Here is a 26,272-nt window from a genome sequence, read left to right as displayed (position 1 = left end):
CCTTGAGCACATTCTTTCACTTTCCTGCTTTAGTAAATACAACACAATAAGTAACAATAATAACAATAAAGAGCATTTACTGAGCGCTTACTGTGCACCAGGCACCTAGAATAGGTGCTTCACATCCATCTTCTTATTTTATCCCCCAGCAACCCTGGAGGGTAGGTGTGATTATGATCCTCATCCACAAATGAATAAACTGAGACAAGAACAAATAACTTGCCTGAGGTCACACAAACAATAAGCAGTAAGACCAGGATTTGAACTCAAGGTCTGATTCCAGAGCCTGTGCTTCTGAAGCTTATTTTGGGTACTTAGGCATTTTGGGTATTTTTGGCAGCCAGCCTCCAGTGATCCCCATCAACTCATATTCACAACATGATGTTCTCTTCCATGGTCAACCAGGGTTACTCTGTGTGGCCTGTAGAATACTACACGAAGGATGGTGCATCATTTCTGAGATTAGGTTATAAAAGTCACTGAGGCTTCTGTCTTGGGAATTTTCTCTCTCATTCACATCATCTGTTCCAGGGGAAGCTAGTTGTAAAGAGCCCTTCAGAGAGGCCCACATGGTGAGGATCTGAGGACTGTTACCAGGATCCACATTTATGGCCTTGGACGTGAATCCTTCAGTGTGGTCGAGCCTCAAGATGACTGTAGACCTGACTGATCTGCAATCTCATGAGAGATCCTGAGGAAAACTGTTCCTGCTTTCCTCATCTTTGGAAACTGAAAAAACCAATTTTTATTGTTTTAAGCAACTAAGTCTGGTGTCATTAGTTGCGCAGCCATAGATAACTTATGCAAAATTCCTGCAATGTCTCAGGGTAATGTTCTAAGTATTAGTGCTTACTACACAGTAGTGCAGAAGTAGACTCAGAAGGTATGAGATATTTATATTAGAATTCAGGGTGAAATAAAAACAGCTAACGTTTACTGAAGAACATCTGGTATACTTCTAGGGTCTGGGTTGCAAAGCTCATTTACTTAACCACTGCACTAAACTGCCCCTGTAAATTCTTGATCTCAGCAGTTTTTCTTGCCACTATGAATCAGTTTAAAGTTAAATGTCAGGAAACAAATTCTGGCTAATTGAGGTTTAACTGTTGGTTAACTGCAGGCAATGGACAGAACACAATCCTACCTAGTCACAAGACAATTAGGGTCAACATTATTGAAAACAATTGAGTATTAAAGCTCCAAAGGCCTAGAAATCACCTAAATCAGTGGGTCTGTTTAATATTGTTACGTGCAGTGCAGAACGTGCCTACCTTCAATACCACTTGAGGTAGCAAATGCTCCCATTTCACTGATGAAAGACTGAACATACTGGAGTATAAGTGCTTTTAAAGACTCCACCATTGCTCCAGAAAGGCACAGAGGCTGGCATTGAAAGACACCAAGCTGGTGTCTTTTCTCTATACAATGTTACTTCCTGTTATATTTTAAAATAAAAGCAAAACAAAAACAAAAAACATCTATGCATTATCTAGAAAACTGCACGTGTTCTGTTTTTTGGGTTTTTTTCTTTTTTTTTTTAAATAAAAGACTTTGAAAATATTTACTCTGAAGAAAATACTCGGCCCTTTTAAAAACTAAAAATGTTTGAAAGTGATGAAATCCTTTTAGTTATTGATGGATTAGTACATTGAACATTGAACCCCAAAAATATGTATAATCAATTATGATTCAATAATTTTTTTAAATAAATAAATAGATAGATAAATGAATAATAAAAATGTTTGAAAGTGATGAAATCCTCTTAGTTATTGATGGATTAGTAGATAATTGGGAGTAAGCCTAGAAAATTATCCTTGTATTACTTGGGCTTTGACATGGATTGAATTGCACTCCCCAAGTTTTACGTATTAAAGTTTAATCCGAGGGCTGGCCTGTGACTCACTTGGGAGAGTGTGGTGCTGATAACACCAAGGCCATGGGTTTGGATCCCTATATACGGATGGCCAGTTGGCTCACTTGGGAGAGTGTGGTGCTGATAACACCAAGGCCATGGGTTTGGATCCCTATATACGGATGGCCAGTTGGCTCACTTGGGAGAGTGTGGTACTGACAACACCAAGTCAAGGGTTAAGATCCCCTTACCAGTCATCTTTAAAAAAAAGAAAGAAAGAAAGAAGTTTAATCCCCACTGACAGTATTAAGAGGGTGGAAAATCCTAATATGGTAATTGAAAGATGGGGCCTTAATGAGGTGATTAGATTGTGAGGACTGTGTCCTTGTAAATGGATTAATCAATTGATGGGTGGTCATGGGTGTGGTTCTGATGGCTTTAAAAGGAGACCGTGTGAGAGGCACTCTCTCTTTCTCTCTCTCTGCTTCTATCATTTCACCCTGGGATAACCTGCATCGCTGTAGAGTTAGCACCAAGAAAAGGCCCTTACCAGATATTTTCTCTGGACTTTGGACTTCCCAGCCTGTGAAACCATAAGCAATAAATATTGTTTCTTAGCAAATTACCCAGTTTCAGGTATTCTTGTTATAAGCAACAGAAACAGACTGATACAGGCTTCAAAGGAAAGAGCATAGAAGGAAAGTTAGCTAAGTAGAGGTTCTGTTCTGAAGAGGAAATGAGAGGTGAAGGATGGCGAGATATGGGAGCCCAGTGGTTAACAACAGGACCCGATGTTGGCCTCAATATGGGTACAATTTAGAAGGAGGGAGTACAAAGTTGTGCCAAAGTTAGACACAGCTGGACATGAGATAAAGCAATGAAACAGATTTTATCGAGTCACTACTGACAGTAAGGGAAAGAGCGGAGCTCACTTCTGCTTTTCAGCAGAGGTGATCTGGGCATTTTAATGGGAGAATGAGGGACGGGAGAGAGGCTCAGGAGAGTCAGAGAAGTGGAAAAGTACAAAAGGTTGGTCACTGTGAACTCAACAAAGCCAGCTGTGTCTGCTAGCTAGCCATTTTCAAGGTTAGGATTCTGTCCTCCCACAGACTAGGAGACAGAGGCCCTCTCCTTCCTAATGATTACATTTGTCTCCAAGGAATGGCTCTCAGGTCCTTGAGAAAGTCACTTCTATGTTTATATATACTCACAATCATAAGCCCTTTTTAATAAATGCTCTAAGAAAGGGAGGTCAGGGGCCTATCATCAGGGTTTGGGTGGAGCAGTAAATTCTCCCGGCAGCATTGAGCTTTCTCAGGTGGGTATTTTAATGGGGGACTGCGGTCATCCCAGGGACATGGTTTTATGCTGCTAGAAACCATGCGAGTGTTTGGTCTAGTGCAGGTTTTAGACAGAATTATGTGCTGAGAGTTCGGCAGTTCTCAAGAGCTTGAGAAAATTTGGGAGGGAGTGGAGGGGTGTTTATTATCCTAACTGTGATGACAATTTTACAAACATAAACATATATGTGTGTGTCAATATTCATCAAATTTTACCCTTTAAATATGTGCAGTTTATTGTATGTAAGTTACATCTCAACAAAGCTGATTTTAAAAAAGAAAAAGGAAATTGCAAGAGGCAATTTCATTTAAACAGTTGAAAAAACCATGATATCCAGATGCTTGTCAACATCCAATGCAGTACTTATTTTAACTGTTCTGTATAAAACAGAGTGGGAAGCAGAGGGAAAAGAGTTGAATTAAGATTTATAGAAAGTGAAGTTTGGTAATAAAAGTTTCAAAAAGAATGTGTTTCTTTACATTATGCTCTAAATTGTTTTATCCTTTAATATATCTGCTTTTTTGAAAATTAGTAATTTTATTTCTTAAAGCAGTTTTAAGTTTACAGAAAAATTAAACAAAAAGTATAGACAATTCCCATATATTCTCCCTCCCCTCCCCACCACAGTTTCCCCATTTTTAACATCTTTAATTAGTATAGTACATTAATTAACTATTGGTGGACCAAAATTAATACATCATTATTAACTAAAGTTAATATTAGGGTTCATTCACTCTTTGTGTTGTGTATTTCTACAGGTTTTGGTAAATGTATAATGTGTATCCACAATTACAGTATCATGCAGAATAGTCACTGTCCTAAAAATCCCATGTTCTACCTGTTCATCCATTTTCTGCCTCAGTCCCTACCTGTCCCCATACTTTTCGCCTTTTTCAGAATGTCCCATACTTGGAATCACACATATGTACCTTTCACACTGGCACCTTTCACTCAGCACTAGGCATTTAAGATTCATCCATGTCTTTTCATGGCTTAAGTGCTCATTGCTTTCATCACTAAATAATATTTCATTGTATGGAACTTACCAGCTTTTTAAATGCTAGATTTGATTATAGTTGCAATTATTTCAAAAATATATACTTTACAGGAAAAGCATAAAAGTGCATTTTTTCTAGCATTTCCCAAATAATGTTGTATGGAACACTAGATCTGTGAAATGTTAATTGGAGCTACATGAGGTGGGGAAATATGGTTAGTGGTGAAACCAGTTTAAATTAAAAAGTCTCTTTACTCCCCTGAAAACTTTGTGAATTTTCAAGAGGGATGTGGAATACATGAAATTTTGCTATCATGAAATTTTTTAATAAGAATTTTGTGAACGTACTGATTTATGTGCTTCAATTACACTGTTGGAAACCCACTCTTTGGTGTGCTCTGAGAGGACTCAAGAAACACCATCCATTGGGGACAGTTCACTGAAGTGTGGGCATCCTCGCTCAAAAGGGAATAAACCCTAAAAAATAACTCCCAAAGCATGACTCACATTCCTTCTGTTTTTAATGATGTGCTTTCTATAACCAAAGTTCTTTCTCTCCAGGTGGTTAAAGAAGAAGAAACATGATTTATTGGAGTAGGGAAATTACACCAGGGTGAAAGGATTTATTTTTCAAGGTCTGACCCAGTCCTGAGAGCTCAGCTTGGTCTTATTTCTTCTCTTCTGTTTGGTGATACAGCAACTCTCCTGAGAAACCTCCTCATCACGGTCACTGTGACCTGTGAGTCCTGCCCTCACACCCCATGTACTTCCTGCTCCGCAATCTCTCTGTCTTGGACATCTGCTTCTTCTCCATCACTGCTCTGAAGGTCCTAGTCGACCTTCTCTCAGGGAGTAATACCACGTCCTTCAGTGGTTGCTTCACGCAGATCCTCTTTCATCTCCTCGATGGCACATTTTTTCCTCTCTCTGTGATGACATTTGATCGCTACATGGCCATCTCCAAGCCCCTGCGCATGTGAGCATCATGAGTAGGTGGCGATGCCCTGCCCTCATTGTGGCCACCTGGGTGGGGGGCTTTGTCCACTCCATTGTCCAGATTTTCTTGATGCTCACAATCCTGTTCTGTGGACCTAACGTTGTTGATGGCTTCTCCTGTGATGTCCCCCAGGTCCTCAAACTCACCTGTACTGACACTTTTGTTCTTGAGGTCTTGATGATTTCCAATAATGGCTTGATCTCCACACTGTGGTTCATCTTCCTCCTTGTGTCCTACACAGTCATCTTGACGATGCTGAGGCCTCAGGCAGGGGAAGGAAGGAGGAAAGCCATCTCCACCTACACCTCCCACATCGCTGTGCTGACCCTGTGTTTTGTGCCCTGCATCTATGTCTATGCCCAGCCCTTCACTGCCCTCCCCACGGACAGAGCTGTCTCCACCACTTTCATGGTCATCGTCCCTGTCCTGAACCTCATTGTCTACACTCTGAGGAACCAGGAGATGATATCAGCCATGAGGAGACTGAAGAACAGACTTGGACCTTCTGAAAAGGAAAAGATGCTATGAAGTCCAGATTGGAAAGTCAGAACTAAAAAATACTTTCTCATACCACAGTAGAGGCCCCAATCAATAGACCATCTTGAGGCCAAAGATTTATATTTGTCCTACAGCTGAGTCCTCTCCCAAGGTTCTCCTGAGACAATCGTCTCTGCAAGGTTTTCTCATAAAATGAGCTCCAGGGACCAGGAGTCAAGTCTGTAAAATCCAGCCACCTCTCCCTATGTGGAAATACATTTTCCATTGGTAATCTTGGGGGACTCAGGTTCCATTTTTCTAAGGAAGCCTGTGGATTTCCTTTGCAGAAGCTCAGAGAAGCTTCATGTTTCATCAAAGCTTTCCCAGTTAATTAACGGCAGAGGCAAGGCTAGATCTGAGATACCTGCCCCTCAGCAAAGTGCATGTTTTACTACTTGTGCTGTTTCACACAGGACTTGGTGGAGTCTAAAACAAGCCCATCTATAAAAAATTTCTCCTGTATTGTAGTGTCATGGAAGGCACTTCATTGTCCTCACCTAACCAAAGAATACAGACCGCAAGACATCAGGTCCCTCTAAGAATCTCAATGTCTTTTTATAGGCATCCTGACCAGCCCTCCAGGGAGAAAGGAATCCTGTCCTGCCCACATCTCTAGAACATGCCTGACTCACAAGAAGCAAAGGCTTGAGGAAAAAAATTGATTTTTCATCCTTCAGGGACTGATTAGTGAGAAGATTGCAAATCAGTCCATTCCAAATTCCTCCTAATTCTTTTTAGCATGCTCTTTGGCACCTGTTCTTTAATCTAAGGGAATAAAAAACAAAATTAAATTCCAGTTAGTCTTCTGGTAACCTATTTGTCAAGCAAATAGTTGAAACTGGTAATTAACTAAATTTTTTGGGGGGGTGGCAGCTGGCCCGTACATTATCAACTAAACTTTCGACTGGATACATTGATTAATCTGCAACATCTCAGCCTTCTCTCCCATGCAATCTTTTATGTGAATACGATTGGAATAATTTAAGGGAAGTGAGGAGACATTTGCATAGTGTGGTTTAGGATAAAACACAAGCAAGGGAAAGCTGCTCTAAAACAGTCTGTCCAACCAGCTATATCACTGCGTACTGCTTCTCCCCTGGTGCTGGCATGAAATTCCTGCTCTTCGAATGTTTCATAAATTAGACACAGTTCATGTAAGACATGCTAGGTAAAATGCCACAATTTCACAAACTAAATACAGCTGCAGAAGGTCATAGCATACTGAGCATACATGGTGTTAGTGGAAGGAGTAATCTCTAAATTCATTCTCACTAGTACTTCCCAAGGGATTAATTTCAGATGGTCTAGGTGACTTGTGGAAGGCCCCAGGTGTCAACCCAGAGTGAAGGGAGGCTGGCCAGTTAACTCAGTTGATTACAGAATAGTGCTGCTAACACCAAGGTCGAGGGTTCAATCCCTGTGCCTGCCAGTCACCAAAAAAAAAAAAAAATCCCAGAGTGAAGGAGATGTAGAAAAGGAAAGCTTCAGTGGATGGACCTGATGGGGGTAAATCTAAATCTAAGGCTGGGGTGTCCTTGCTGAGAGACACCAGAAGGATGAAACTTTTCAGCAGGCAAAGCAAAGAGACACTGTTGACAAAAGTCACATTTGCTTAAGTCTGATCCTGGGCATATGGTTGCTTTACAACAATTGAAAGATCTTTTTAAAACCTGCATTTTCTTCTTTCTGGTGGTTGTTATTTCTTAGAATTAAAATCATTTATTACACTTTTGACTCATCCTTGAATTTTGTATCTATTTACCCATGTAACTAAAATTTCAAGAACAATTCAAACTTCTCTTTGACCCAAGGAAGTATATATATATGAGGGTACTTCAAAAAGTTTATGGAAAGATTCATATTATCTTTTAATTTTATTTTTTCAACAACTTTCTTAAGTACCCATGTGTGTGTATATATATATAATATATATACACATATATATGTGTTCTGTGTAGATATGTTCATTTTTACATATATACATTATATGAGAAAATATATAGAATAAATTTAATTTTTAAAATATGCACATATTTTTTTTTTGGCAACTGACCAGTATAGGGATCTGAACCCTTGATCCTGATGTATGTTACAACGCCATGTTCTAACCAACTGAGCTAACCATCTAGACCCATATATAAATTTTTCACTTTAAAACTATCCCAGGGTAAACACACATACTGGGTTCTCAAAACTACAGTACTTTGCATATAAACAGTACATATAAAAATCCATTTCCACGTAGTTGATTTGATTTTCGTGTCCCTTTACCAATTCCTCCTTTTCCTCCCTCTCTCCCCCCTTCCCCACGTCAATATTATGTCTGTTCACTTGTCTTAGCAAGTTCAAGGAATTATTGTGATTGTTGTGTCTTCTTCTCTCCCTGTTTGTTTGTATATTTATTTATTTATTTTTATTAGCTCTCACAAATAAGTGAGAACACGCGGTATTTTCTCTTTTTGTGCCTGGATTATTTCACTTAATATAATTTTCCCTAAGTGCACCCATGTTGCTAAGAATGCTAAATAAAAAAATAAAAATAAATATTAATTAATGAATTAATAATTTTAAAAATAAAAATAAAAATCCATTTCCCATGAAATCGTGTTCCTTCTTTTTCAAGATAAAAATGTGTTGCTTGACAACAATATTTTTACTTACATATTCCAATACAGGATCATTTAAATTTTTGCTAAATTGTTCAACATCTCCCACACTGGGAGGCTGAATTTCTAAAGAAACGTTTTCTCTTGTATTAGTAGTGTCTACTGAGTAAAATGTTTTGTATTTCTTCTTACCACTGGAGGGAGCCATTCCTTTTCCGTGTTTCTCCCTTTGACAGACGTTTAATAATTTAAGATTTTTATTTCCGGATATGAAACTTCTAAACACTATCACATTTGTATTCTTTCCCAAAAACTTCAGATCTGTTTCTTAGGAATACAAACTTCTTGGGCTGGCTAGTTAGCTCAGTTGGCTAGAGTGCAGACTTATAACACCAAGATCATGGGTTCAGATCCCTGTGCCAACCAGCCGCCTAAAAAAAGCAACAGGAATAGAAACTGCTTTACACATGAGCTCTTATGTTCTGTAGTCATTTCCCTGAGGTGCTTCTGGTGCAGTTCTCCTAGGGCATCATATACACTCCAGGGCCAGTGGAGAACCATGACCAATACAGTCATTATGTCAAATCCTGCTGGTCATAGCCAGGATGAGGTGTATGTTGTCAGGCTTCCAGAAGGCAATCATTGATCTGTCTTCTGTGCCTACGGCTTTCCCTTTCCCGGAAAGTCATATCAATGCAATCATATAGCTCATAGCTTTGTGTATATGGCTTATTTCACGTATCATAATGTTTCTGAAGTTAATCCATGTTGTTGCATATGTCAAAAATTCACTCCTTTTTATTGTTGAGTAGTATTCAATTGCATGGCTGTACCACCATTTATTTATCTATTCACCTGTTGAGGACTTTTGGTTTGTTTCCAGTTTTTGGAAATCATAAATAGAGTCGATATAAACATTTACAACAGATCTTTGCATAAACACGTGCTTTCATTTCTCTTGGATAAAATGCCTAGAAGTGAAGTGCTGGGTCCACCTCTAGTGGTAGTGTCTTTACTTTTATAAGAAACTTCTAAACTCTTTTCCTAAGTGACTGTGCCATTTGCATTCCCACAAGCAATGTATGAGTGTTAGTTACTCCACATCCTTGCCAGCACTTGGTATTAATTTTATGTTTTTGTTTTTGTGTTTTAACTATTCTAGCAGGTGTATAGTGGTATTTTATTGTAATTTTAGTGCACTTTGTTTTTATTTTAACATTTACCTATACATATTTTGTACAGTGTGTTATTTCATTACATTCATACTGCACAATGATTCACTTAGGGTAGATGGAATAGTTTTGTACCATTAGTCCACCACTTCTCCTCACCCACCCCTACCCCTCCCTGCCTGGCCTCTGGTAATCATCATTCTATGAGAACCACATTTTTTGTTTGTTTTTTAGATTGTACATATGAGTGAGATTGTGTGGTATTTGTCTTTCTGTGCCTGACTTACTTCACTTAACATGATGGCTTCCAATTTCATCCAAGTTGCTGCAAATGATAGTATATCATTTCTTTTTATAGACTAATAGTATTCAATTGTGTATATATAGCAGAGTTGTTTTTTTTTTTAATCCATTCATCTATTCATGAGCAATATGTCAATTCCATCTCTCGGCTATTGTGAATAGTGCAGCAATGAACATGGGGATGCAGGTATCTTTTTGACATATTGATTTCATTTTCTTTTGGTAAATACCCAGTAGTGGGTTACCTGGGTCGTAAGGTAGATCTATTTTTAGTCCTCTGAGGAACCTCCATACTATTTTCCACAATGTCTGTACCAATTAACATTCTCACCAGCAATGTAGGAGAGCTCCCTTTTCTCCACATCCTCACCAGCATTGGCTATTTCCTATCTTATTGATAATAGCCATTCTAACTGGTTGAGGTGAAAGCTCACTGTGGTTTTAATTTGCACTTTCTTGATGATTAGTGATTTTGAACATTTTTCATGTGCTTGTTGACCATTTGTATGTCTTCTTTTGAGAAATATCCGTTCAGGTCCTTTGCCCATTTTTTAATGGGGTTATTTGGGTTTTGGCTGTTGAATTGTTTGAGTTCCTTGTATATTCTGGATATTAGCCCCTTGTCTGATGTGTACTTTGCAAACACTTACTCTCATTCAGTAGATTGTTTCTTCATTTTGTCCTTTGCTGCACAGAAGCTTTTTAGTTTGATGAAGTCCCATTCTTGTATTTTTGCTTTAGTTGCCTGTGCCTTTGTGATTTCACTTAAAAAAGCAATCCCCACTCCCATTTCATGTAGTGTTTCCCCTATGTTTTATTCTCGTAGTTTTATAGTTTTGAGTCTTAAATTTAGGTCTTTAATTCATTTTGAGTTGATTTTTGCATATGGTGAGAGACAGGGGTCTACTTTCAATCTTCTGCATGTGGATATCCAGTTTCCCCAGCCCATGTATTTAAGAGGCTGTCCTTTCCCCCACCATATACTCTTGGTACCTTTGTCAAAAATCAGTAGGCTGTAAGTGTATGGGTTTATTTCTAGGCTCTCTATTCTGTATGGGTTTATTTCTAGGCTCTCTATTCTGTTCTGTTGGTCTGTCTATTTTTATGCCAGTACCATGCTGTGTTAGTTACTAAAGCTTTATAGTATAAGTCAAGAAGTGTGATGCTTCCCACTTTGTTCTTTTTGTTTAAGATTACTTTAGCTATAAGGGGTTTTTTGTGGTTCCATACAAATTTTAAGATCGTTTTTTCTACTTCTGTGAAAAATGTTATTGGTATTTTGATAGGGATTGCATTGAATGTGTAGATTGCTTTGAGTAATATGATTGTTTTAATCATGTTAATTCTTCCAATCCAAGAACATGGATATCATTCCACTTGTTTCCTCTTCAATTTTTTTTTACGAATGGTTTATGGTTTTCATTGCAGTCTTTCACCTCCTTAGTTAAATTTACTTCTAGGTATTTCATTTTTTTTTTTTTCTCTTGGTAGCTCTTCTGAATGGGATTAATTTCTTGATTTCTTCTTCAGCTATTTCATTACTGACATATAAGAAAGCTATTGATTTTTGTGTGTTGATTTTGTATCCTGTCACTATACTGAATTCATTTATTACTTCTAGCAATTTTTGGTGGCATCTTTAGGGTTTTCTTTGTATAGGATCATCTCATCTGCTAACAAGGACAGTTTCACTTCCTTCTTTCCAATTTGGATGCCCTTTATTGCTCTCTCTTGCCTTATTGCACTGTCTAGAACCTCTAGTACTATGTTGAATAAGTGTGGGGAAAGTGGGCATCCTTGTCATATTCTCGATCTTAGAAGAAAATCCTCCAATTTTTGTCCTTTCAGTATGATATTAGCTGTGGGTTTCTCATATATGGCCTTTTATTATGTTGAGGTTCATTCCTTTTATACCTAATTTGTTGAGTGTTTTTTATCAAAAGGGGGTGTTGGATTTTATCAAATGCTTTCTCTGCATCTATTGAAATGATCATGTTTTTTTTTTTCCATCCTGTTTATGTGATGTATCACATTTATTGATTTGCATGTGTTAAACTATCCTTGCATCCCTAAGATGAATCCCACTTGATCATGGTGAGTGATCTTTTTAACGTGTTGTTAGACTGTGTTTGCAAGTAGTTTTTGAGCATCTTTGCATCAACATTCATTAGGGATAGTGGTCTGTTGTTTTCTTTTTTGTTGTCATTGTGTCTTTTTCTGGTTTGGACATAAGGTTTATGTTGGCCTTATAGAATGAGTATGCAAGTATTCCCTCCTCTTCAATTTTTTGGAACAGTTTGAAAAGAACTGGTATTAGTCCTTCTTTAAATGTTTGGTAGAATTTGGCAGTGCTGCTATCAGGTCCTGGGGTTTTTTTTGTTAGGAGACTTTTTATCACTGCTTCAATCTCATTACTTATTTGTTATCCGTTTAGGTTTTCTAGTTCTTCATGATTCAACCTTGGTAAGTTGTATGTGTCCAAGAGTTTATCCATTTCTTCAAGGTTTTCAAGTTTGTTTGCATATAGTTGTTCATAGTAGTCTCTTATATGATTCTTTGTATATCTGTGGTATCAGTTGTAACGTATTCTTTTTCATTTCTGGTTTTCTTTATTTGTCCTCTTTTTCTTCATTAGTCTAGCTAAAGGTTTGTTGATTTTGATTATCTCTTCAAAAAACCAACTCTTTGTTTCATCAATATTTTGTATTGTTTTTTGTTGTTATTTGTTTGTTTCGTTTTTTTTAAATCTCTAATTCATTTATTTCTGCTCTGATCTTTGTTATTTCTCTCCTTTTACTGATTTGGGGTTTGATTTGTGTTTTTCCAGCTCCTTGAGGTGTAATGTTAGGTTGTTTATTTAAAGTTTTTCTTCTTTTTTTGATGTAGGAATTTGTTGCTATAAACTTCTCTCTTAGAACTGCTTTTGCTATATCCCATAGGTTCTGGCAGGTTGTGTTTTTATTTTCATTTGTCTCCAGTAATTTTTTAACTTCCTTTTTTATCTTCTTTGACCGATTTCTTGTTTAAGTGCATGTTGTTTAATTTCCATGTATTCATATAGTTTCTAGTGTCCCTTTTGTTGTTGCTTTCTACTTTTATTCCATTGTGCTCAAGAGAAGGTAGTTGATCTGATTTCTTTTTTAAATACATTGAGACTTGTTTTGTGACCTAACACATGGTCTATTCTAGAGCATGTTCCAGGTGCTGCTGAGAAGAATGCATATTCTATGGTTTAGTGTGTATTTTTCTAGTGACTAATAATGTTGAGCATCTTTTTCTGGTCTTATTTGCCATCTGTAGATCTTCCTTGATAAACTGTCTGTTTAGAATTATGTCCTTTTTTATTGGACTGTTTGGGGTTTTTTTATCATTGCATGGTAAGAGTTAATAAATTTTGAATAATAGACTTGTACCAGATAAAGACTTTTGCAAATATTTTTCTCCTCATCTGTGACTTGTCTTTTCTTTAGCAGGGTCTTTAGAGGAGCAGAAGTTTTTAATTTTGATAAGGTCAAATTTACTAACTTTTTTAGTTTATGGATCATAAAATTAATCATCCTGTTAAGTCAGTTTAGCAAGAATCCCCTTCCCCTTGATGTCTCCTCTTAGTAATATTCCAGCCCCTGAACAGCACCGCCCCCCCCATTTGCTTCTTTGTATAAATATCCCCAGCTGTCTTCACATTCAGAGTTGAGCCAATCTGTTTTCCCTATTTCAATAATCTTGACACCCACTGTAATAGTCCTGAGTAAAGTTCTCCTTACCATTTTAACAAGTGCCAGAATAATTTTTTTCTTTAACAATACCTGGGGATGGGGTAGGAGGGAAAGATATAAAAACAAACAGCAAGATACCCTGATCTCATGGGCCTTAACATCACAAAATTAAGTGAGGCCTTGAGGGAAGGAGTGATCAGTTCTACTGATGCTGGGGCTAAAGTCAAGAAAACATTACAGAAAAAGTTGTGTTGAAGCTGTCATGAATGGGGAATAATTGGTCTTTAAAGATGACAGTAAGGAGGAGGAAGAGAAGAACACCAGAAAGGCACCAAGGGCTGGGGCACCAGGGTAAGGAGGAAATGATGCAAGAGACAGGCTGGAAAGGGAGACCAAGTCTCAGAGGGCTTTCGGAAGTAAGGGGAGTGGGGCCATGACATTCACATTTTAGAGAAGACACTCTGGTCACTTCATGAAGCATAGACTGTAGTACTGCAAGACTGGAAACAGGGACACGATTGGCAGCCCAGGGAAGAGAGGAAAGAGACCTCAATTAAGTAGCAGAAGGAGAAGAAGTGGTTATAGATAAAAGATTCTGCAGGCTCTGGTGACTGTGTGAATGGTGGGAGAGGGAGAAACAGGATAGCTGCTTGGTGTGGTGGGTAGGCAATGATACCATTCTCCAAGAAGGGAAATTCAGAACGATCCCATGTTTGGGGGCAAAATTGCATGTTCAGTTTTGGACAACTTACACTATGAATTGAATTGTGTTCCCCCAAATTTCATATGTTGAAATCCCAACTCCCAGTACCTCAGAATGTGCCCTATTTGGAGATACGATCTTTACAAAGGTAATCAAGTTAAAATGCAGTCACTAAGGTGGGCCCTGATAATTGATGTCCTCACAAAAAGGGGAAATTCGGACACAGAGATGCACATAAAGGAAAGACAATGTGAAAAGACATAAGGAGAAGACAACCATCTATGAGCCAAGAGGAGAGGCCTAGGAAACTGAGATTTGCTATGCTCAGCACTTAGCATTTTCTAAAAATGTCCCTAAGGAAAAGCCATATTGTCTGCCAAATCAACAATAATAATAGATGACATTTACTCAGTGTTCACTATGTGCAGGTTATTTGACATAAATACATGTAGCAATTCACTAATTCTTTTCAAGAATCATGTGAGCTATTATCCCCATTTTACAGAGGAGAAAACTGGCACACAGCAGTTAAGCAACTAGGCCAAGGTTATATAGCCCAGATTTGTTATGTACTGTGCTAAGGTCACACAACCGAGAGAAGAGAGCCAGACATTGAACCCCAGTTTGGCTCCAATCTCTATGTTGAATCTCTATAGGCTACACCACACTGTTCCTTTTGTGAGACAGGACCTAACCCAACCTACAGAACACAGAAAAGCAGGAGGAACGGGTTTTACATGAGCCCAAGGAGTACAAACAGGAAAGCCTAAGTCAGCAGAGCTTCTGGAAAGTTCTAATGAAAAGACATTGAGGAACATGTAACAAGAACAACCCGTTTAACTTCTGGAATCTGTGTGATTTTACCAAGCTGACAGATCTACACACACACACACCTCAGTCCTCCAGAGTGCTTTATAAAATCGTTTTTCAGAAGTCCATCTTCCCTATCTCAAGCTTTACCCAGTTATAAAAATTTAACATGGCCTAAAAACTTAAACATTAGAAAAATTTTAACTAAATAATCGAGAGAAAACATAGCATAATTTTTGGAACATAATTTTAAAATGGGGAAGTATTTTCTAAGCAGGAAATTTTAAAAGCCCTTCCACCTCAAAAAATAATTTTAAAAAAGATGATGAATTTGACTATACAATTTTTTTTAATTTCTGCATAGTACAGAATATCAAAAATATAATCAAAAGGTAAATAGTAAGTCTGGGAAGTACATTTGCAAAACATATCCTAAATCTAAATCTACAAAGAGCACCTAAAGATCAATAAGAAAACATTAACAACATACTGTAATGAAAACTGAACAAAAGGTGAAGAGATAGTTCGAAAGAAGGAAGGTAGGGAGGCAGGGAGGGAAGAAAGAAAGAAGAAGCTTTAATGCACATGAAAAACACTCAACCTCACAATAAAAGACATATAAATTAAAACATTTTCACCTTTCAGAGACTCAAAAGCCCATTAATACTTTTCATTTGGGAGACACTGAGAAAAAGAAAGCACTCTCATGTTAGTGGGAGTGTAATCTGTCACGAGCTCTTTGGAGTTTAAAGTAGTGATGTTCACAGAAACAACAGACTAGTGCATATGCTCAGCAATTCATTTTCTAAGACAAAAGGGCAATACTCTGCTTACTGGGGGAGTTACTGTGTTCCCTCCCCGACCAGTGGTGTAACCCTGGGCGACTATTTAACCTCTCTGTGCTTACTCTTATCTGTAAAATGGCATAGATAATAATAGTCATCATGAACATATGTGAGTCTACTGAGATTCATGCTAGCCATATAAGAAGTGTCTATTTAAGACTTTGTTATTATGATTTTACCTATTGACTTGCCCAAAAACCAATAGACAAGAAAATCCACTATGAAATTGCCTGTAAGACTGGATACAACTTAACTGCCCATCGAATGGCACAGACTAAATAATTTTGATATAACCAAACACTGGAAGTGAAAGGATGAGCAAAAACTTATGAACGAAATACAAAGATTTTCAGAATATTGTTGGTGGGAGGAGAGCAGTCCCTAGGACATTCTGCCTTTTGTACAAAAAGCATAAAGTAGCCTATAAAGTAAATGTTCACTTACACTGGAGAGTGACTAGAATATTTCTGGAGGGTCACCAAAGACACTTCCCACAGTTGAAAGACGGGGGAGACATCACTGTAGAACATGGAGACATTTTGAACTCTTTACCCTGTAAATGAAATTAATTTTTCAAAAAGTAATGTTAATTTAAATAACTAAGTGGACTTGGAGTTCATCAACAAAGTAGGAGTGAGGCTTTCGAGATGTCCCGCAGCTCCGCGGTGACCGCTTTTAAAGGCAGTCCGAGCAGGTTTAGGAAGAGGAAGGCGGTGAGGGAAGGACCAACACCCGGAAGCGGGGGCGGACTGACCCGGAAGTCGGGAGGGCGCATGCGCATAGGAGCGCACAGCCCCCGGCAGGGCAGAGTGGTTTGCACCTCTGCAGAAACGCCGCGGGGGGGCAGTCGCCGCGCGTGGGGCGTCGGGAGCAACCGTGTCAGTACTGCAGGGCTGGACGCGCCACAGAAACGCCGGAGAAAGACCGCGTCTCAGCTTCCAGGAGCAAAATCCAAGATCTGGTTGTAAAATGTAACGACCGTTAAAAAGGAGCAACTAAACCACAGCGTGGTTCCACTGGGGCTCGAACCCAGGACCTTCTGCGTGTAAAGCAGACGTGATAACCGCTACACTATGGAACCCCGCACGTGCTGCTTGTGCCAGAGTTTAGTAATTCCTCAGAAAGACATATTAACGTTATGAAAAGAGATTGAAATGTTTGGAATCTGCACGGAGAGAAATTTTCAAAGAACTTCAGACTACCCAGGGCAGCCCTGTAAAAAGGTGACCGCCCTTTGGTCCCACTGGGGCTCGAACCCAGGACCTTCTGCGTGTAAAGCAGACGTGATAACCACTACACTATGGAACCGCACGGGCAATTAACCCTCCAAAATTCAGTAACTCAGGACAAAGACAATGAAACACTTGGCAAAGGTATCGAGATTTGATATTCAGCGATCGTGCCCGGAGAGAAACTTTCAGACGTTTCCAGTGTCACTGCCATCCATGCTTCTCCTCCCGACACAGCGCCACAGCGACTCGGAGGAAGGGGACAACCGCCTTCAGGACTCACCCTTCTGTCCTGATGGATGCGGTGCGAGGAGCTTTGCACGTGGCTCTGTGGCGCAATGGATAGCGCATTGGACTTCTAGATAGGTGGAGGCATTCAAAGGTTGTGGGTTCGAGTCCCACCAGAGTCGCTTTTATTTTGGTAAGGGGGAGGAATTTGTAAAGTGCAAGGCGGAGGAGAATGTAAAGTGGGAAGAGGGGACATACACAAAAAACTTTACCATTTAAAATTTCCAGTCGGACTCGCCCATTTTGAAAAGGAAGTAATTCCAGTTCCATAGCATGTCCCCTGGCTTAAAGGTTAGAAATACACCATTCGAGTCTTTACCCAATCACTTTCATATGGCGAGATAAAGGAATGAGCAAGATATGGTAAAAGTTACTAAGATCTTTTTCCATGTCTTTCTTTTACATCGGGCATAAATCAATTTGAAATTTTTCTGAAGTTTAGAGTTGCTCAGTATTGCCCGAGTTGCCTAAAAATAAGATTCTGCCCAACCAAGTACCAGAATGGCCGAGTGGTTAAGGCGTTGGACTTAAGATCCAATGGATTAATATCCGCGTGGGTTCGAACCCCACTTCTGGTAGAGGTTGGTTACTTTTCTGAGCAGAACCCTTTCCAAATTCTTCCTTGTTTCGCAATCTGAGGGGTCCTCATAATAGTATCATAATAGTAACCAGTACAGCCTGAGTCCTTAAGTGACGACAACGTTTTGAAATGTCTTTTTGCCACACATAGAAAATATGGCGAAAACTTAAGAATTGATCATTTGGAAAATAGGAAGATATCTTCATGAAACTATACTAAATTGTGGAGAGAGGGAGAGGCACATTGCTCTGTAAAAACGTTCAGTCTTAGTCAAGTTATTCCTTGAGATCCTACTATGTGCTAACTACTGTTCTAAGCACGGATTATGAGGATGCAGAGATTTAAAAAATATATACACACAAGCACATAAAATAACAACAAAAGACAAAGTCCTTACCAACAAGTTTACTGCCCAGTGGTGCTTACATGACAAATTGACAGAAGGAAGAGATGGTTTATAAACAAGCAGACAAACAAATTGGAGAATTTCAGATGACAATAGTGCTATAAAAAAAAATAAAGCAGGGTAGCACAATACAGTGGCAAAGAACTCTTTCAGGACAAATTTATTTCATTTGATTATGAAAATGATTTGCCTTGACAGGAGTGTTCTTCCTCTCTCCTCTCTGTGCCAAACAAAAACTTCCAAGGACCAATTCTACCCCTCCTTTTCCACTGAAACCTTCTCTGACCAATGACCTTCATCCAAGTTACCCAATCATTCATTCAAGGACAGTTTTTGAAATTTCCGTTTGCAGTTAGGCACTGACTCAGGTATTGGGGATATACAGAGAGTTCCTGTCCTCATAACAGAAGCACTCTTAAGAGAGAAGACAGACTCATTAAACAGATGTGTAAGGTTGGTTGTGGTGGACACAGCAACAGGGACAGAGCCCGCACTTCCTAACCTCATCGAGAGGATCAAGCAAGGATCTCGGAGGCAACTCCTGAGTCCTGCATGTAAGGATCAGCCAGAACTTCCCAAACCAAAGGGGGTTGGAAAGTGGGAAGAGGGTGGCATTTCAAGATGTGGGGCAGGGGGCAGGGAAAAAACTACTATGGAGTGTTAAGTGAAATACAAACAGTTCCGGTTACTTCTCAATGCAAGGCAGGCCTGTGCCACACTGTTAACACTTGGTTATACATATAGGGTTTGAGACTTTTGGTGTCTGTTTGGTGCCTGTCAGTCTGGTCTGTCCTGGGAGACTAGGAAACAGATCTGCATGCACTCCTTCATTCAAAGCTGTGCTCAGCAGCCACTGTGTTCCTGGCACTGTTGTGAGAAGCGGAGGTTCAGTGGTTCAGAAAGGAACAAGCCAAAGGCTTATCACCCCCCTGAGGATTGACCTCATGGCACAGGCAGCTCCTTTCAAGGGGTCTGGTTTTAGTTTTCTTCTTACAACCGAAACTTTCTTAGGGATCCACATCTTTATTTGTGAAAACTGTGTCTAATACATTTGTGATTTTTTGTGTGTGTGTCATGTTTTTAAGAAACTATACCCAGCTTAATTAATTACAGTAAAATAACTTTAGCATGTGAACTCAAGTATTTTCTCCATTAACTCAAGATGAAGAATTAATGAAGTTCATATGAAGTACGTGTCACACATGTTGATTTTTGCATGTTATGAAAAAGTTGAAAATAAGGGAAAACTCAGATTAAATGAATAGTCCTTTAAAAAGTTGAAAGCTTCAGGGCCAGCCATGGCTCACTCGGAAAAGTGTGGTGCTGACAACACCAAGGCCACGGGTTCGGATCCCTATATAGGCATGGCCGGTTAGCACACTGGGTGAACATAGTGCTGACAACACCAAGTCAAGGGTTAAGATCCCCTTACTGGTCATCTTTTTAAAAAAAAAAAAAATTGTAAGTTTGACCTTTTTGTATGTTACATGTCTTAAAGTAAACATTACTAAAAGTTATTTTAATTTTTAAAAAACAAAATGTAGGGGCCGGCCCGTGGCTCACTCAGGAGAGTGTGGTGCTGATAACACCAAGGCCACGGGTTCGGATCCCATATAGGGATGGCCGGTTAGCTCACTGGGTGAGCGTGGTGCTGACAACACCAAGTCAAGGGTTAAGATCCCCTTACCGGTCATCTTTTAAAAAAATAAAAAAATAAAAAACAAAATGTAAAGTGCTGCTAAAAGTAAAGAAAGAAAGACTACATCATAATGTGGACAAATCCATTTGTTTGCATGATTTAGTATCTAAAGTAAAAGACTGTTCAATGACACAAGCTACGTAACACATTACTTCATGGTCAAGAATGCTTTTTGTTAAATGCTAACATGTAATAAATGATACAGACGGATACTTAGGAGGTCAGACTCCCAAAAAGTGTGAGTATTTTCCAGAGTGTGTTGCTGACCAAAAAAGTGCTTAGCTATAATTTAGGACCTAACAGCTAGTGAAGAATGACCTTTGCATATTCACTTGTGATTTTTCAATACCAACATTCCCCTCTCAAACAATAAGGCATGGAGGGATTTCCACTGAGGAGGAAGTTTGTTCTTTTATACTCTCTGCTGGATCCTTAGAAAACATAGCATCAAGGAAGCTTTGATGTGAAGAGCCACCTATGTGATCCCAGAAGTGTGAAATAATTTAACAGATCACATTTTAAAAATTTATTTTATTACAAAACTAATATACATGCATATTTCCTAAAATCCAATAATACAGGTGTATATGAAGGAAATAATAGCTTCCTATCACAAATTTCATTGTCATTCCCCAAGAAGTAACCATTTTTATCAAATTGTTTTCCATCCATATAGATCTCCTGTATATGCAAATAACATATATACAAGTATAACTATATACAATTAAAGGATATATGTATATAAACATATAAGTATATCATAATAGTGTTTGGCACTTTGTATTTTTTGCTTAACATAACATGGATATCTTTCCATAACCGATTATTTTTTAATCTCTGCCCATTGTGCTCCTAATATATTTCTCCATAAAAGAATGCAAACCTCACACTCCCCCACACAGTGGGGTGTCTCTGAACTCCAAGAAGAACTAAAATGGGTGTGAGGCCCACTCTACAGATTCCGAATCCTCCCTTTCGAGGAATCTTATCCAATGCCTCGAGGAAATGCCTCACGACAAAGAAGTTATGAAGAAGCAGGACAAATTATAAAATTGACTTATTAGGTACGTGTGGGACAAAGCTGCCAAAGTAACAGGACTCCCTAAAAAGATAAAATGCCCCCTGTAGCCTGCCTGATCAAAATTTTTCAGTGGCTACTTTAGGAAAATGTTCTGATTCCCTGGCCAAGAAAATAAAGTCATTTCCCACTTGCTGTTCCCTCTCCTCAAATTCTCTACCCAGTCTCAGGGGCCCAGTCACCATCCACAGTTCAGTTTAGGCATCACCACCCCCAGGAAAACCTGGAGAACTCTCACTCATAGTGCCTGCCAAGTCCTCCAGGATCCGCAAAGGCTGGTCTCGCACCATCAAAGCACTTGATTGAGTGCTGCTTTTTTGTGTATTTTCTGGCCCCACTGAGGACCAAGACTGGGTCCTGTGGAATATACTATAAAGCATATGTACCTCACAGGGCCTGGTTTTACAAAGCCTTGCAGTTTCAAATATTGACCTTGTGGAGGACTGGAAATTTTCCTCAGGCTATAAAGTCTCTCATGTAAGATAAAGATTTGTGGCACTGCAAAGTTGCTGGCTCAAGGACAGACTAGTTACTGATTGATATGTAAAGATATTGGGAAATTGCTGTAAGAAGGAATGTTTGCTAAGATCAAGCTTTTGTTGATAGCCTTACTGGAATGTCATCTGGCTTGTTTCACTGCAAGTTACCACCCTATATTGTTAAACTATAACCCCACCTATGTTCTCTTCCTGTAACTTCCTGGTCTGGAAAATAAATGCAGGAAGAGAACCCCAATTCGGGGTTAATTTCCCAAAGAAGGGATGCCTCTTGCTTGAGGGTTCCCAGGGAAGTTCACCACTTTGGGGCTTCTTACCCCTCAGAAGAGATAGGCTTTGAGTAATCCTTTGTGGCTCTGTCACCCAGGGGAAGTGGGGTGACAAATCCGTGAGGAGAGAAGCAACAGAAAGCAACAGGGTGCTTGCAACCCCATGAGGTTGCTGAGCTCCTGGAGCGCGGTATGAGTTCAATATATATCTATCAACTAGATTATTGGAAACCTAATTATTCGTCATGAATAATCGCTCTGGGGCTCTTCAAAGACCAACATGGACTTAGAAATCCCTCTGCTCACTGGTAGGCCAGCCCAGGGGTACCAAACCTGGGGGATCCCTCCTGGGAAGTTCCCTTTAAGGCGCCAGGTGTTGAGCTGCCGGGCGGGGTCAGGTCAGGCAGACAGCTATGTTTTTAGTCTTTACAGTCTACGTGTGATGGGAGAAAAGGAGAAGTAAAGATTCTTTTTGGCCAAACGCCTGCTCGATCTCGATTTTGCAGGTTCACCACCTTCAGGGAATCAGTAAAATTCAAGATTTTAATGCAATAGGGAAAGAATGCGGGGACGTGGCCTATTTTACTGCCGATAGGTGAGAGAAAGCGCTTCTTTCCTGAGCCCGGATAGCTCAGTCGGTAGAGCATCAGACTTTTAATCTGAGGGTCCAGGGTTCGAGTCCCTGTTCGGGCGAACTGTATTTTGAGCTCCAACATGAATTCAAGTGTTGGGGTAAAGGGTCAGCAACGGAGAGGTTAAGCAGAACCCCATTCCGCACTGGGGGGCTTACAACCCAAAAAGCAGGCAAAAAGATCCGTGGTGGTTTTGGGTGGAAAAGTCAAAGGTTAAGAAAGTGTCAGATAATGTTCTACTCGAACAGACGTTGCTTAGGCGTCGGATGTTTTTTCCCTTAAAACTAGCATGTATAGCTTTTATATTGAAAACATCAATAAACGCACAACCAAGGAAGTTGCACACCCGTCGTCAGAGTCGTAATAGTAATGTTCATGGCAGGAATTGTGCAGGTTTGGGCACCGAAGAACGTTTTCAGGTACTTGTTAGAAGCACTGTGAGGAAACTGAGGTTCCAAGAAGATGAAGACACGTAATTGGTCCGTCTCCAGCTCGGAACCGTCCTTCACCAGATGCCTAACGCGTGGCTGGGACCCTGACTTTCGAGTCACCTGTTGAGACAAAAGTTTTTGAAGACGGTTTTCAAGTCTGTCGTCAAAGAGAAAATTTGCAACCGCAGCGAGCTGACTGCACTGGGATCTAACCCGAAACCTTCCGCTGAGGAGCAGACTGTTGGCCACCGCAACACGATGTGCCGTACCACATACGGATACCCAGCATCAGAGTGACTGTGGGACAGGGAACGGATCCTCCATGATCTGACTTCTTTAAGAGGCTTAAACTCTACATCCTCATAATGCCTTATTAAGTACTATCATCTCAGAATTATGTGCTGCCTTAAGAGACACGGATCTCAGAAAGTGGACTCCGATCCTGCAAAAACCTCTGCCGAAACCCGGGATCGAACCAGGGACCTTTAGATCTTCAGTCTAACGCTCTCCCAACTGAGCTATTTCGGCGAAGGTGCTGCCCCTTTTCACCTTAAGAAAATTTAAAAGAAAAAAAAAATGACTCTTTGTTTCTCTTCACCCCCACTCTTTTAAATCCCAATCTGACCTTCCAAACTGTATTATTTTTAGCTCTGCGGTCTTGAAAGCAGTGAATGAGAAAACCAATTTTGCCCTGTGAGGAAACTAGCGAACTGCCTTGCTACTGTCTGCCCAGGGCCCTCATAAGAATAAAAACAGCCACTAAGAACCTACTGTGTGCCCAGCACTTGATCTACACCGTCGCGTTCAATCCCCACCCTCTACACCTGCCCTAAGGTTGAAATGATAATAAAATAATTTTTAAATGAAATAACTAATTTGCCCCCAATCATCCAGAACTGAACCAGAACTAGCCAGCAGCTCCAACGCCTAAATGGCTGTGGTTGAGACAGACTTTATTTTTTTCTGTCACCTTTCACCGAAGGGTGAAAATCACAGCTGGAAAGGGAGGAAAGACTAGGTAGGACTCAATGCTCTTCACCCCTTGTCCTCTCCAGCCCCAGCCTGGTCTGTTCTTGTTGAGGCAGAAAATGGTTCAAGCAAAGAGATTCCACTTTTCAAGGATACCTAAAGTGGACTTGACCACCTTCCAAGGGTTTCCCTCAGGAAGAAGAAGAAAAAATTGAGTGTTTGCCACAGCTCCTTACCTGTATCTCTCCCCGGAATGCCTCTGAGCCCCATGATTCACTTTCCCCAAGAAGCGCTCCTTGCCCAACCAACCCACTCTTCGTTGGACAAGTGACCACCGTTGTCCCTTCACCACATACCCGCCAACACAAGCCACATGAATACAGGCTTATGATCTTAGGTATATTGGACATGTAATTCTTTGAAATGGTCCCCCACCTGTTTCGATATGTATGTTTTGTTTCATCGCTGGATTGAAAGCACTTTGTTAATAATAATAATAACAGCTTCCATGTATTGAATGCTTTCTTTTAGGTAGACTCTACTAAGCACTGTGCATGCATTATCTCATTTAATTATCACAAGTTTATTGTTTCCTTTCTCCTGAGGAATCTGAGCTCTAGAGAGGGGGAGGTAATTGCAGAGTCTGTGGAGGTAATTGTAGGTAAAGCATTCCTGTAGGGAGGGTGAAGACCCTGCCTCACACTTGAGTGCCACCTCCACCTAGGCCTTTCTCCACTCATCAGGACTCCTTGGGTACTATTATCTGCTGAGAGGGCAGATTCAGCCCACATCCCCATCCTGTCAATGAGATCAAGACCGACTTTCTTCTGTTGCTTGGATTAAGCAAGGAAACTCAATCTCTAGCTAAGCAAGGAAAACTCCTGGTCCATTCACCTCACAGGAAAAATTAGTTTACCTTGGTGACCTTACGCCTGAGCTTTTTGTGTCCACAAGCCAGCTTCCTAAAATCCTCTGCAGGAGCCGGATATTTCTGTTTTTAATTTATAGTAGGTGGGTGCTCACGTTTTTGGTTTTGTCCCATTCCAGTCCTTTGAATGCACTCTCTGCTAATATGCACCCTCTTTCTCCCACCTACAGAACCTGCTATGTTAACCTCAGCCTCTGCCTGTATTCAGGGTCACACCTTGGGGATGGGGAGGGTGGTGGATTTGACTTCGTTTATAGAGGGGAACTGCTCTGTGTGGGGCTTCAGTTTCTACGTGATCTCTTTCAAGAGTGCAGAAAAACTCTTTCAAAAGGTAGTAAGAGGGTTGGGAAGGTGCAGGATCTGTGTCACACTCTTCAAGCACCTAGCCGGAAGGAACCCAAGAGAGAAGGTCTGTAAGGGACTTCCACAGGGGAGCGAGGGAGGCGGTTACTGGGGAGTCTCAGAGGCTTCCCAAAGGCTGTTTCCCATCCTTTAATATATCAGTAGTTGGGATTCCTCAGCCTGCACGGTGGCTGCAGAATAAATCTATTTCGGCCCTCAGAGAGATGGATAGAAGTCCCCTGACACCTTTGCATGTATGTGCGTCCTCTTGGAACTCCAGGCTTCTCCCTGGGAAGCGGTTGGGGCTAGTAGTGTGCACAGTCCAGGACTTTATTTCCTTCTTTATAGCTATCATCCAACACACATAACACCCTAAAACTATTTCTCAATTTTTCATTATTTAAAAAAAGAAAAAAAAGAGCTCGCCCGAACAGGGACTTGAACCCTGGACCCTCAGATTAAAAGTCTGATGCTCTACCGACTGAGCTATCCGGGCTCGTGCAGGCACCCTCACTTTGGTGAAGGAAGACTGTGTTTGCGTTTGCGCTGCGATATAAAGATCCCTCCCTCACGCGGGCGATTCAATGCAATTCACAATCCCGCCGGGAGGAGAAGGAGGCGCAGTGAAGAGTATGGAGGGAGGGTCATTAGATTGTCCTTTGGCAGCTGAAAACAGATTTCTTAAAATAAAACACACTCCCCTTTCCTGTGGAGACCCCTTGGCAAACGCGAACCCTGAGTTCTGCAAAACTGCGCGGAGGAGGGAGACGTCGCTTACTGTCCCCACCCCTACCCGTTATTTACCCTAAACCCAAAGCGCATAGGGATGGAGACCACAGTCCAACGGTTAAAGGCGTCAGGCTGCCCCTTCTTCCGAGAAGACGACACTTCGTAGTAACTTGTCCCCATCCCAGGAGGCACCTCAAAAACAAGAGCGAAGCAGATAAGCTGAAAAAGAGATGATCTAGGAGGCGGCCAAGAGCGGTAGGAGTCACCGCTGGCCGGCGATTAGGACAGCCGGACCCCGGCCACCCTGTCCCCCCCC

At 40.4% G+C, this 26,272-nt stretch overlaps 7 non-coding genes and 1 pseudogene across 7 annotated transcripts; 4 read left to right on the top strand and 4 right to left on the bottom strand.

Annotated features, from left to right (window-relative positions):
• Positions 1-2,602: 2,602 nt before the first annotated feature.
• On the top strand, positions 2,603-6,253 carry LOC103610624 (annotated as a pseudogene).
• Positions 6,254-16,887: 10,634 nt separating this feature from the next.
• On the bottom strand, positions 16,888-16,960 carry TRNAV-UAC. The gene has a single exon. It is a non-coding gene; the product is annotated as a tRNA-Val (tRNA).
• Positions 16,961-17,114: 154 nt separating this feature from the next.
• Positions 17,115-17,187, bottom strand: TRNAV-UAC. Its single transcript has one exon. It is a non-coding gene; the product is annotated as a tRNA-Val (tRNA).
• A 245-nt stretch (positions 17,188-17,432) lies between these two features.
• TRNAR-UCU lies at positions 17,433-17,518 on the top strand. The gene is given in 2 exon segments: positions 17,433-17,469; positions 17,483-17,518. It is a non-coding gene; the product is annotated as a tRNA-Arg (tRNA).
• A 373-nt stretch (positions 17,519-17,891) lies between these two features.
• On the top strand, positions 17,892-17,974 carry TRNAL-UAA. The gene has a single exon. It is a non-coding gene; the product is annotated as a tRNA-Leu (tRNA).
• Positions 17,975-22,545: 4,571 nt separating this feature from the next.
• TRNAK-UUU lies at positions 22,546-22,618 on the top strand. Its single transcript has one exon. It is a non-coding gene; the product is annotated as a tRNA-Lys (tRNA).
• Positions 22,619-23,443: 825 nt separating this feature from the next.
• Positions 23,444-23,516, bottom strand: TRNAF-GAA. Its single transcript has one exon. It is a non-coding gene; the product is annotated as a tRNA-Phe (tRNA).
• Positions 23,517-25,650: 2,134 nt separating this feature from the next.
• Positions 25,651-25,723, bottom strand: TRNAK-UUU. The gene has a single exon. It is a non-coding gene; the product is annotated as a tRNA-Lys (tRNA).
• Positions 25,724-26,272: the final 549 nt, after the last annotated feature.

This window comes from Galeopterus variegatus, unplaced genomic scaffold, assembly GCF_000696425.1.
Source record: "Galeopterus variegatus unplaced genomic scaffold, G_variegatus-3.0.2 Scaffold11437, whole genome shotgun sequence".
In the NCBI taxonomy this organism is placed as follows: domain Eukaryota; kingdom Metazoa; phylum Chordata; class Mammalia; order Dermoptera; family Cynocephalidae; genus Galeopterus; species Galeopterus variegatus.
Note: the sequence above shows the minus strand (reverse complement) of the source record. Positions and strands in the feature narration are given on the sequence as shown.